The sequence below is a fragment of the Branchiostoma belcheri genome, unplaced genomic scaffold, assembly GCF_001625305.1.
Source record: "Branchiostoma belcheri isolate BF01 breed outbred unplaced genomic scaffold, Haploidv18h27 scaffold8, whole genome shotgun sequence".
NCBI classification, from domain to species: Eukaryota; Metazoa; Chordata; class Leptocardii; order Amphioxiformes; family Branchiostomatidae; genus Branchiostoma; species Branchiostoma belcheri.
In genome coordinates this window covers 1170155-1182274 of record NW_017804464.1, presented here as the reverse complement: position 1 = coordinate 1182274, position 12120 = coordinate 1170155, and positions in this window count along the sequence as shown.

Genomic DNA, 12120 nt, shown 5'->3' with positions numbered 1-12120 from the left:
CGTGGCCTCGCTGCCTTCCGGAATTTCGTGCAAAGCGTGATCAGGACCTCCCATGCAGACCCATAAAAATGACAATGAAACATGTGGGAATAGGGCATCTCTGTGATCCTCTGAATTTTTAGTTCCAAACACCTGATTATCCAAACTGGCCCTCTCTTCTATTCATTGTCATTTTTTATTGAAAGAGTTCACATTTCTTATACTAATATTTAGTCTTAAGGTTGTGACTAATATTTGTTTGCACTTTAATATGGCAGAGAACACAGTACATGTCCCTATTGAGGAAAGCAATATTGTTGTTTCATTCTGTATAGCAATGGGGTGTATTTTCAAAAACATTTGTGATCAAACTGTTTCCCTGATATCCTCATATAAAGAAACTCCTTTAATAATAATGAAATCATTCTTTAGCTGTCAAAAATGGATCCTTTAGAATTTGGAACAAAAACATTGTTTTAGATGATAATGAATGAACAAGGATGAAATATTACAAACATAGATGATCTTTATTGACACAACAAAAAGTACAGGGACTTTTGTATGGTCTTCTATAACTTAAGACCTAACAAAGCTAAATGCATGTAATACTATAGATAATGTCATCCTACATACAGAATATATGTATGCGGCAAATTACGTACAGAATATATGTCAGCAGTAACAACAAAGGTTTAACTATTCTCTAACTTATAGTCTCTAAGATTGAAACAACCTTTAATGTATTTCCCTATTTGAACACTGTATTGGTTATCTCCCCTAAGAATCTATGTATAGGATGTAACGTATTGAAATCGGTTGAACAAGTGGAAAGAAAAGTGAACAGCAATATAAGCCGCTTATCACTGTAGAGTGTACAATCCATTATGTCATTCTTCTTTTCATATGAAAGGAGCATTTTGGGCCATGATAATTCCAAAACTCTGATATGAATGAATCAGAAAATGAAATATGTTTTGGATAAATTTAGCTTTAAAGTTTAAGCCTGAATGTGTTGATCAAATTCTTGAAACCCTAGTGACACTTCAAACAGGTATTAAATGGTTGAGTTTGGGTAAGGATTTCTCGCTAACAAATCAACAAAAAAAGAAACAAATAACAGATCAAGATTTTAGCACTTGTACAGTTACTTTTGTTATATAAAAGGTTAATTACATAAAAGAATGACCCACAAATAACACGAGTAATTGAAACACGTTGGCATGACAGTTCTGAGTGCACACATTTAATCCACCCAACACACTAGTTTTTAACATTACACAAGCATAATTGTACCAGTTGAAGTCTGTTGTTCCTGTTGGTGGAAGGTTTTGTCCACGACATGCATCGTACAACAACTTGATCTGTTTTTATGCTTCAGTGAGGTGTAACTTTATCGAAAATTGGACAAAAGAAACATAGTATCCATGGCCCAGAATGTTCCTTTAAGTTTTAAATCCATGAAAGATAATACCGTCTAATTTTGTCATATTTTTTAAATGCTTATGAATTTGCAAAAATCATAGAAAGTTGACACTGCTTGACCTAAAATCCTCTACATTTGTCTTTCACTACTGAGTATGCCTAAAATATAGGTCAAACACAAACAAGGTTACTTTATGATATCTTATTATGTACATAATTTGAATAAAAAAAACAAGGCATTGATTGACATTCCAAAAACCTTTTTAAACAGTTGCAACATGCGAGAGATACACATGATGTATGAAAAAATAAATCATATGATAGAGATATTCTGAAGTACAATTTCTGTGTTCCCAGTCTGTGGATTTGAGGGAAAATACTTTGGTCACATAATGATTGTTGGAAATATGTCCTATTTCTTTACAGAAGAGGGAAAAGGCAATGTTGTGCTTTCTTTCTGTATAGTGAAATGTACTACAGGTAAGCTGTGTGTGATGTTTCAAAGGGAGGAATCAGCAAAACAATAATGTCTACTAGTCTTTTTGCAAGGATAGTAATTACTCTAAATTTACTCTCTACTTTTAATGCAGTCATTCAATTCACAGATAGTGTAGGTAGAAGGTAAAAAAATCAATCTTGGTTGATAAAAGTCCAATGTTCAGCAGGTATGGCCTTGACAGTGGGGCAGGATCTTTTTCCTGGTCCCGATGGTCTCTGCAAAAGATAGAAAATCAATTGACTTGATCCTCGTATTATTTTAAAATTCGAAGTTGAAAGAGGTGTATCTTTTTAGTGAATGACCACAAATGATCACTCTTGGACCATCCTTGTCACACGAATCTGAATTTTTTTTGCTTTGTCATGTCCAGATTGTGCTCCCATTTATTAATCCTGAGTTTAAAGTGAATTCATTCATCTAAAGTTTTATAAATCAAAGTTGACAGTTTTACTTCCATCTTTTAAGCAAATGACGCCATAATGCCCTGCAAAATATTCTCCCTCGTGCAACTGGCCTAAAAATCCTGACCACCACAAACAAGTACATTAGGTGTCTCCTTAATTCCTGCGAAGTTTCCGTGCTGTACACACTTTTAAAGCACCGTTTCTGCTAAAATATAGTGACGTGTATATTTTGCCAGAAAAAGGTACTTTAAAGGCGTGTACAGCACGGAAACTTACAGGAATTCAGGAGACACCTATTTAGTTGTACTTCATCATTCATGGTGATGGATTTTGGCCCCGATGTGCGAGGGGCAATATTTTGCAGGGCGTAACAAGTGGTCAAAAGACGGGTCCGAAGTGAAACTGTTGACTTTGATTTGTAAAACTTCGGATTGATCAATTCATTTCAAACTGAGGATTAACAAATGGGAGCACAATCTGGTCATTTGTGGTCATTCACTAACAAGAGGCTCCTGTTAAGTCATTTCACAAGTAAGAAAAGACTTTTTAGAGTAATACATTGTGAGCTGAGGTTGAGTTGACATGTTTCTTGAAATGTAGTTTTCAGTGTTAGTGTGAATATTTAGGCAGGTTTTATCTGTTAAATCTAGTCTGAAAGAACTTTTGAGCAGATAATGAGTGACTAGTTTTGTTTTGTTTTGCTGATTCCTTTTTAAGTCAATTTTCACGCCACAAAAAAAACCTGGCACCCACACGTGGTTAATTAATTGGATTAAAATTTTCCCGCCAAAAAACTTAGTATATGGAGCACTCTAACCTTGAACTTGTGCCCCCCTCTTCCTTCCCCCCTCCCCACTTCTTCCACAACTCACACAGTATGTTAGTTACACTGTTCCAACACTTTGGACTTCTTCGAACACGTAGTCACCACACTTTGCTACCCAACACTTAGTTGATCGAGCACAGTTTTCCTGCCACAACAACTTTAGAATAATTCTTCGCTCTCCTGGTCAGTCAATTGCACTGGTATACTGATGTTTCGAAGCATCAATGTCTCCGGAAAGACATCCCACGGGGAGTACACTTAGTGCATTGACCAAGCAGGAGAGCGAGAGATTATTCTAAAGTTGTTGTGGCAGGAAAACTGTGCTCAATCAACTAAGTGTTGGGTAGCAAAGTGTGGTGACTACGTGTTCGAAGAAGTCCAAAGTGTTGGAACAGTGTAACTAACATACTGTGTGAGTTGTGGAAGAAGTGGGGAGGGGGGAAGGAAGAGGGGGGCACAAGTTCAAGGTTAGAGTGCTCCATATACTAAGTTTTTTGGCGGGAAAATTCTAATCCAATTAATTAACCAGGTGAGGGTGCCAATTAGGTGTGTTTTTTTTGTGGGAAAATTGAAAGCATTTTGCCAAAAAGAGCTGTTGATCAATCAACCACAATTGTCCAAAGAAGTGTAAAAACGGTTTAAAAGTGATAAGTTTTGGGGCAATTTGGCATTTTCAACGACACGATACGAAGAATTTTTCAGTGACGCCTAACGTTGGATTTAAGTTAACGTTGCGGGTTAAAAAGTTCAAGGGCTCTTCACGGAAAAATGGCATACAGACTGAACTGGGCAAAAGAGAGAAATGCGAGTGTGTGTGCACCTGAAGGCATGTGGAGTGTTGTCTCGTGTTAATAAAGAAATCATACTCACACCTCCACGTCTTCTTTCACACAGCTCTGCCCATGTAAGTCTGGTTCTTCCTCCTGCTACAGTCTGGGCTCTGGGTCCACATCTTGAAGACAGAAACAAAAGTCAGTGTATTGAAACCAGCAATTGGCCTTGCGAGAAATTATGTCACACAACATACAATTATATATTATATATAACTAAACATACTTATTTATATATTTTTATATATAAAAATTTCAAAGCAGAGGTTAGGGTCTTGGGTTAGCTTTGGCATGTTTTAAGACTTTTTTTATCAGGGTTTCTTTTTTGCACTGGAATTTTTCTTTTTGTTGGGTTGGGTGAAAGAAAAATTCCAGTGCAAAGAAGAAACCCTGATAAAAAAAGCCTAAAAACACGTTAAAAATACCCCAAAACCCAAACCTCTGCTTGGAGAGTAACCCATGACCACAGTTGACACCATATACAAACACTACACCTTAAACAAATAGCCATATGTTGGCTATGTACACTGGACGTTAACTTTCATTAGGTCACATAACATTGAATTGATTATCTGGATGACATCCATGTTTGTGCATTAAGTTTGATTAAAAACAAAGTCCGAGAAATCGTAGATAGAAGCTAGAGTCAGCAATTAAATTCCACAGATTCAACACAATACCTTTAAACGGATGCTTGTGTGGACGAAGGCCTCTTTTGTAACATAATTTTTGGCCATCTGTATCAGTATAACTAACTACATGGAAAACATGTTTTTAAGACCTAAGCAAAGTCTTCACAAGTATGAAAGAAGAAAAATATAGAATGTATTGTTTGGTATGGCATGTTCTTTGTGTTCACTCATTCAGGGGTACCAGAGTATATACAGGGCAAGTTTACTAGTATACAGTGCAATTTTACGGAATACAGTGCAATTTTACTAATGACGTAACCTGGGCCCGGCTTTCCAGGAACGCCGCTGACTGAGCATACTCACATCTTTCTGTGTTTTTCGAGCAAATTTGGACCTTTCTCATAGACCTATAGTCAAATCACTACATATTACACACGGGGCATGCTCCTACACAGGGATCATTTTGAATTCGCTCGAAAAAGGCAGAAATATGTGAGTCAGCGTCCACCATCTTGAAACTGAGAAAGCAGGGAAAGCCTGGTCCAAGTCACGTGATTTAACGTCACTAGTAAAATTGCACTGTATTCCATAAAATTGTACTGTATTCTAATACGATTGCAGTCTGTATTCCGTAAAGTTGCACTGTACTCGTTTAATTGTACTATATACCGTAAAACTGCACTGTATACTCTGGCACTGTCATTTGTACAACCGCCATTACAACTATCATAAGGAAGGCAACTTTTTTTTGCACACGCACAGTTTTGGTGTGCCCAGAGGGTGTCATCCATATAATCAAATCAGTATGTATGTCCTTACTTCAAGAAATATGTTGTGAAATACATCATTCTATACTTACTTTTGGAAAGTCTTCATTTCTCCCATCAGTGTCTTCAAGTCAACTGGTTTGCAGAGACGTCATCACAGGTTTCTCCCAGACCGGACACACAAACCCTCAGGACACACCTAGTAAACAATATGAAAGGGTAATTAGTGTGATGGAAAAGCATCCCCAGGCAACACTGAATGGCCATTAAACTAATGATAACATCAAGAAATTCAACTGTCTCATTGATTAACTAGATTTTGAAAGAATTATAGGCTCTAAGTGATACAAATGTACAAAATATTTATTGTACTTGTAGCATGTTACACTTGTTAGGAAAGAAAGAAGTTATAAAAGTTGTTAATGCAAGTTGCTTGTCATAATGAATAGATGTACAAAAAAGGTAGGCTTTTAAAAGTCTTACTGGTAGCATGTTAATTAATTGCCACATTCTTTAATTCGAGAGCCAACTACAGTCTGGGGGGACAAGTACTGGAACACACTGCACTGTGGAAAAAGACCTGGGGGTACAAGTGGATGGACATCTAAATTTTCATGTCAACTCTCCTGATGCAGCACAAAAAGCCAATTAAGTACTAGGGCTAGTGAAGAGAACATTCTCCAACTTGGATGAGGTAACTGTACCCTTTCTGTACAAGTCCATGGTGAGGCTACATCTGGAATATGCAAACAATGTGTAGGGTCCACACTTCAAGGGCAATCAGAAGTCAGTGGAAAAAGTGTAGAAAAGGGCCACTTCGGACCAAGTTGGTACCACCAATTAGAACGCTCCCGTACAGTACAAGACTCGAGAAGCTGAAACTTCCTTCACTCAACTTTTGAAGGGACAGGGGTGACATGATTTAGGTCTACAAGTTTCTAACAGGGAAGGAAAGGGTAAACCCAGAGTTATTCTTCCATACTGGAAACCAACAAGTAACAAGAGGCCACTGTTACAAGTTGTCTGTGCCCCTGGCCAAAACAACAGTCCGTCGTAACTCCATTAGTGTTAGGACAATCAAAAAGTGGAATTCCCTGCCAGATAGTGTTGTAAAGGCTGAGACTGTGGACGCATTCAAGACAGGGTTGGATGTGTGCTGGGAGTGGAGAAAGTATCGGGAGTGAGATGAGGGTGGCACAACAGGCGACGCCTTTAGCCACTGATGTTTCCTCAAGGTAGTTTTTAATACATCTAAGAGGAAAGGAAAAATTCATTCAAGTTGTCTCACCTGGACAGGTACAAACTCTTCAGTGTGTCTCCAAGTCAACTGGTTTGTTGAACACTCATCTGGCCTGGTTCGCACAGAAGTCAACCATCATCACAGGTTTCTCCCAGTCAGGACAGGAACAACAGGAAACATGTAACTATCTGGATATAAAAGGATAATTAGTATGATGCAAACACATCTTACATAGCCCTGACTAACCATAAAAATATTGAAATGATTTGTCTATTTACTTGAATAGATCTAGAAAGTGTTTTGCTACGGAAAGGTGTTTTGTAAACACATTACTGGTTGCGTGTTGTGCCTCAGGGTTTGCAACAAGTCAAAAAGGGGTAAGTTGTTATTAATAAAAACATTGTCTCACCTGTACAAACTCTTCACTGTGTCTTCAAGCAACTGGTTTGTTGTCAGCCCTCGTCTGGTCTGGTGTGGACAGAAGTCAACCATCATCACAGGTTTCTCCCAGCCAGGACAGGAATGTCACACCTAATATAATGAATAATTAGTGTGATGTCTCCCAAAAAATTTCCAGGCAACATGTAGTGACCATAAAGGATAATAATACTAAAACCCTGCAATTAAACCATCCCTTTGCTTAGATATGTACACAGTATTAAAAGCAGACTCATGTTATTCTTCTCTGTTCTTAACACATACAATAAAGTATTATCTCACCTGTAAAAATGTCTTCACTCTCTTCAACTTCAAGTTAGCTGGTTTGCTGTCCCCTCAGTTGGCCTGGTTTGGACAGGAACATCAGGACTGGAACATCTGGACTGCTGGCCCTAATTATACCTAATTACAATAGAACAATTGATGCCAGGTATGAATGGGCAACTACCTATCAGGTAAAGATGAACGCTTGTATACAACCTTTTACTTTGCCTCTTCCTAGAAATGTTGGCAAGTGCTCAAAGATTATTAAAAGCACATGCTAGTCATTCATTCAAGTAAATAACACAGAATTAATACGAAATGTTATGCTAGTTGTATGTTATGTCTATGAAGTGTAAGACATAAGAGAAGAATGCTAGTGTCAAACAGATCTTCTAAAGCATTTTCTCACCTGTGGATGTTGTCGTCACTTTTCTCTTTGTGTCTCTAAATAGTTCTGGTACAAGCCAGTCTTGCCAGGTTCAGACAGGAGTCCCCACTACTGCATCAGTCAGCAGCCACCTAACTATACAGACATTAGATGTTACGCACTTGTCTCAAATACAATAACAAAGTAAATAGTTGTTTAAATGCAGAATGCACATTTTTCTGACCTGATAGTTATCTGGGGTCTTCAAATCACCTGGTCTGGTCCAATCTTCACTTGTCAGGTTTCCAAAGAATTCACCACTATTGCATCAGTTGGCAGCCACCTAACTTAGACACATAAGAAGTTACACAGTTAAATTTGTTTCAAGTAAAATCAAGTACCTGTATGTAAAATGCAGAATTCAAATCATTCTCACCTGATATTCCTATTGGCTCTTCAAATCATCTGGTTTGGTCCAATTTGTCTTGTCAGGATGAGATTGTAGTCTTCACTACTGCACCAGTCAGCAGCCACCTAACTATACAGACATTAGAAGTTACACACTTGTCTTAAAAAAACACCTTATAGTTGTAGGTAAAAATAATGCAGAAAACAGATTTTTCTTACCTGGCCCAATACTCCTGTATCCAGTCACCTGGTTTCTCTGTCATCTCATCGCACCAGTACTCGGAACACCTTCACAGGTTGCTGACCCTCAGAGCACAGCTGACTACATCATTTTATGAGAAGAAATAGTTATAAAATGTTATCAGATTGTCGTACATTGCAGAAACTTCTATAATACATGTAGCATTGAACAAATCTTATGAACTATAGATTTAGACTTTATCTTACAGACACCCAAAGCAATTTCAGGGGAATGTAGCAAGTTGAAGCAACCTTACCTTACAGAATTCTGATATCTGTGAAGCAACGATGTGATGTCCCTAACGAGTGGAAAATTGTTGATTGTTTCGTATTCTATGCTGTTTCTAGCTGTTTAATGGTCTAATTATTTTAATTAGTTTGAAATGAAAAATACATTGCCAATGATAATGAAGAACGAAAGAATGGTCAACTCAACTGACGTTTCCAAACGTTTGTATCGTATCTATTTTGGCGCCTTGATGCTTTGAGGACCCCATCATGTTTTAGTGAGTTTTGGCGGGAACATCAACAATATTTAAATATGTGTACACCGGCACATTCCAACAGGTGTTCTGAACCACGTGGAGATAAAAGAAACGGTTTTGGTCAATATTTCAACAAATATAACCCCAAAACGCTGAACAATTGACAAAAAAACATACACGTACATTTAGTACTCTACAACCGCACCTCACATTGAAAATGCTGGTGAAAACGCGGCAACTCCATGCTGACCATAGACCTTTTCAAAACCTGGCTAATATTAGGAACGGTCGCTTTCTACAGACCTAGTTAATTTCTTACGGAATATAGCTTGACATGTTCGTACTATATAGTTTCTAGGGAATAATGTCAGCCAAACAGTTTGTTGGTTTACCTGCAACAGTAAGCGAAGTCGTCTCCGGAGCTCCATACCACGTTCCTCTTCTCAACTGTCTCGCCATTTTGTCCTCTTCTCCAAATTCGCCAGGCCAGGAATTCCGCATTTTCTCTTCAAAGCAACAGCAGAACGGCAAAAATTCACAGCGAAAACTCCCAAACATTACTTACTACAAACTTAGTAAAACATTCTACCGACGAAAACTCTAAAAAGTACCGAGAAAGTTTCTAAAAATCAGCCCAGAGTACCCCCGTCGTACGAAATCGCCATTTTGAACGGGCGATACCAAGCTTGTTTTTACACAGGTGTGCACAACAGCCCTATCTAATTAATGTGAAGCTGATAATCTAATTATGAACGACCAATGACGGCCCGTCTCGGTGCTAGGCACTTATATGTGGCGAAGAGAAGAAGGAGAATTAGACAATCTAATTACGAAGACTACTAGTTTCAATTTGGGTCAAAATGACGAAAATGCAGCTACACGGTACTTGTGTATTTCTGCTATAACGTTATACAAATAAAACGTTTTCATCAATAATCTGTTATGTGACCACAGTATGAAACATAAAATTCTTGTCCTGTTTCGCGTGGACACCTTCCACGCACAGGCAAACCCGTCCTTGGTGCTGAATACCTTCTACACACAGGCAAACCCGTCCTTGGTGCTGAATACCTTCTACATACAGGCAAACCCGTCCTTGGTGCTGAACACCTCCCACACACAGGAAACCAACCAATTTACAGTGTTTAGGGTAACATAACTAATCTCTCCAATTTCCTCAATAATCAGAACAGTTACTGTCAGAACGTTTGCTTCTTCCCCGGGTCAAGGTTCTAATAAGCACAGTTAACAAATTTTGGGTAATAGTAAGAAAATCTGTGCAACTATAAAAAGGCCTACAGCAAAAGAGCTTTCTTGAGTAAATACCAAGAGTTGTGGAACGTTGCTAGTTTTCCACCATTTACTACATTAATCAGGTGAACAGTACAACAACTGGCGTTAAGGCGCATGTATATGGATAATATGGCATGATTAGTCTGAAGAAGTAAGGCTTTACCTTTAATTGACCATATTTGGAGGGATTACGTGGCGCTATGCAACTTGTTTTTCTGCAAGTGGCAGACTTATTTTTGCGATAAACAGAATTCGAAGTTACTATCGATGCTGCTGATGTGCATGAATGCGGTTTAACCTGCAATTACATTTCTTTATGTTAGTCGGCGCTTTTGAGCCGTGTATGTAACGAAGAAACCTTAATGCTGATTGGCCTTGTTTTTGTGATGACGAAATGGCTTGTTCAAATAAGGATTAAGTCCAAACGTGCACAAACGTCTACCTCTGTCTTTTGAACACTGAAAGGGGGCGTGTCGACACGAAGGTAAGTTAGTAGTGATTACGACATACATGTATTATGATATATGATTCAGACATTTCCCATAGTCTTGTAGTCTTGAATTTTGCTCATATTAGCAGCTAAAATTGCAACACAATACAAAATGAGTCGCTAAAGTTGTATGCAAACATAGGTAGCAAAACGTTCTTAGGTTTAAAAACTACAGGACGCACTTTGGACTCATCTGGCCATTTTGTACTTGATATAATAGTGAGGACAAATTCATGGCCAACTTTTCAGACATTGAGGTCTAGACATGCTTTAGTTTAAAATTATTTCTAAAGGCCTATCTATGATACGAGTACAAATTAATGTGGTGAAGTGGGACAGATGTGGTATGTAACAAAGGAAAGCGGTTTTTCTATAAAACGCCGAGAATATTAAGTAAGATTTTACCACTACGTTTACAAGATCAGATGTTTGATGACTTCCATATCTTTACTTCCATTTTCAGAGCCACCAAGACCTAGAAACAAGAAGAAAGTTCGATTATCTGTAGTGAAGTGCTATAGTGGCGTTGTCGCCTTGTCGAATAGAAGGTGACGCAACACTCCTACACATCACTACAGACACATACATCGCGGAGTTTTACAGACGATTTGGGAAAAATTGACCTTATTTCAGAACCAACAAGTCCCGGGTTCGAGTCCTGACATGCCATCGATCTTGTGCCATTGGGGAATTGGGTAAGGCACTTGACACGACTTTCCTCACTTAACTCAAGTGAAAATGAGTATTGTCATGTCCTGTATTTGTTCTCTGCGTTGGTGGCGGCATGAAATAAGTTGATAAAACTTGAGTGTGCCGTCACCATGTCTAGTCATGAATTGTTGAAATATAAAAAAAAAAATTGCGCAGAGAAGAACATACATACGGCGAAACACATTCAACACCACCTGATAATTTGATCCTCGAGCGTTTCTTGTATTAGAAATAGCGGTCAAATACACGGTTGATCTCTAATTTATCATTCACCAACGTTGAACGACAGGACCATTTGCGCTTAGTGAATATGAGAGGATGCTATCATTTAATACCACCTTATAATTTGATCCTCAAGTACTAGTATTAGAAATAGCTAGCGGTCTTGAATAAAAGTTTTTCTCTCTAATCTATCATTCACCAACGTTCAATGACCGTTTGTGCTTTGTGGTTGGGAGAGGAGGCTATAAGCTGTGGGCGAATAGTGCTTTTCATCTGTACCACGTACTGACAGGTGTGGATGATGTTTGTACTGTCTGTCTGTTCACAACAGAGTAGCAACAGGCAACAGAACAGACATACTGTCCACACCTGTTGCTGACATCAAGGTACGTAGAAAAAAGATAACAGTTCCGGTTGTCGCGGCTTCGCAACAGAAATGAGAGTTCAGCAAACGGAGAGACCACGAGAGGCCGAAAAAATGAAATAAACTCAGTAATAAACTCCAACGTTCGGCCTTTCTCTTCATTGCCGGATTACTAACAAAACTTTACAACAAAAACGTACAACAAACCGTTGAAAACGTATTGAAAGCACTCAGCATTT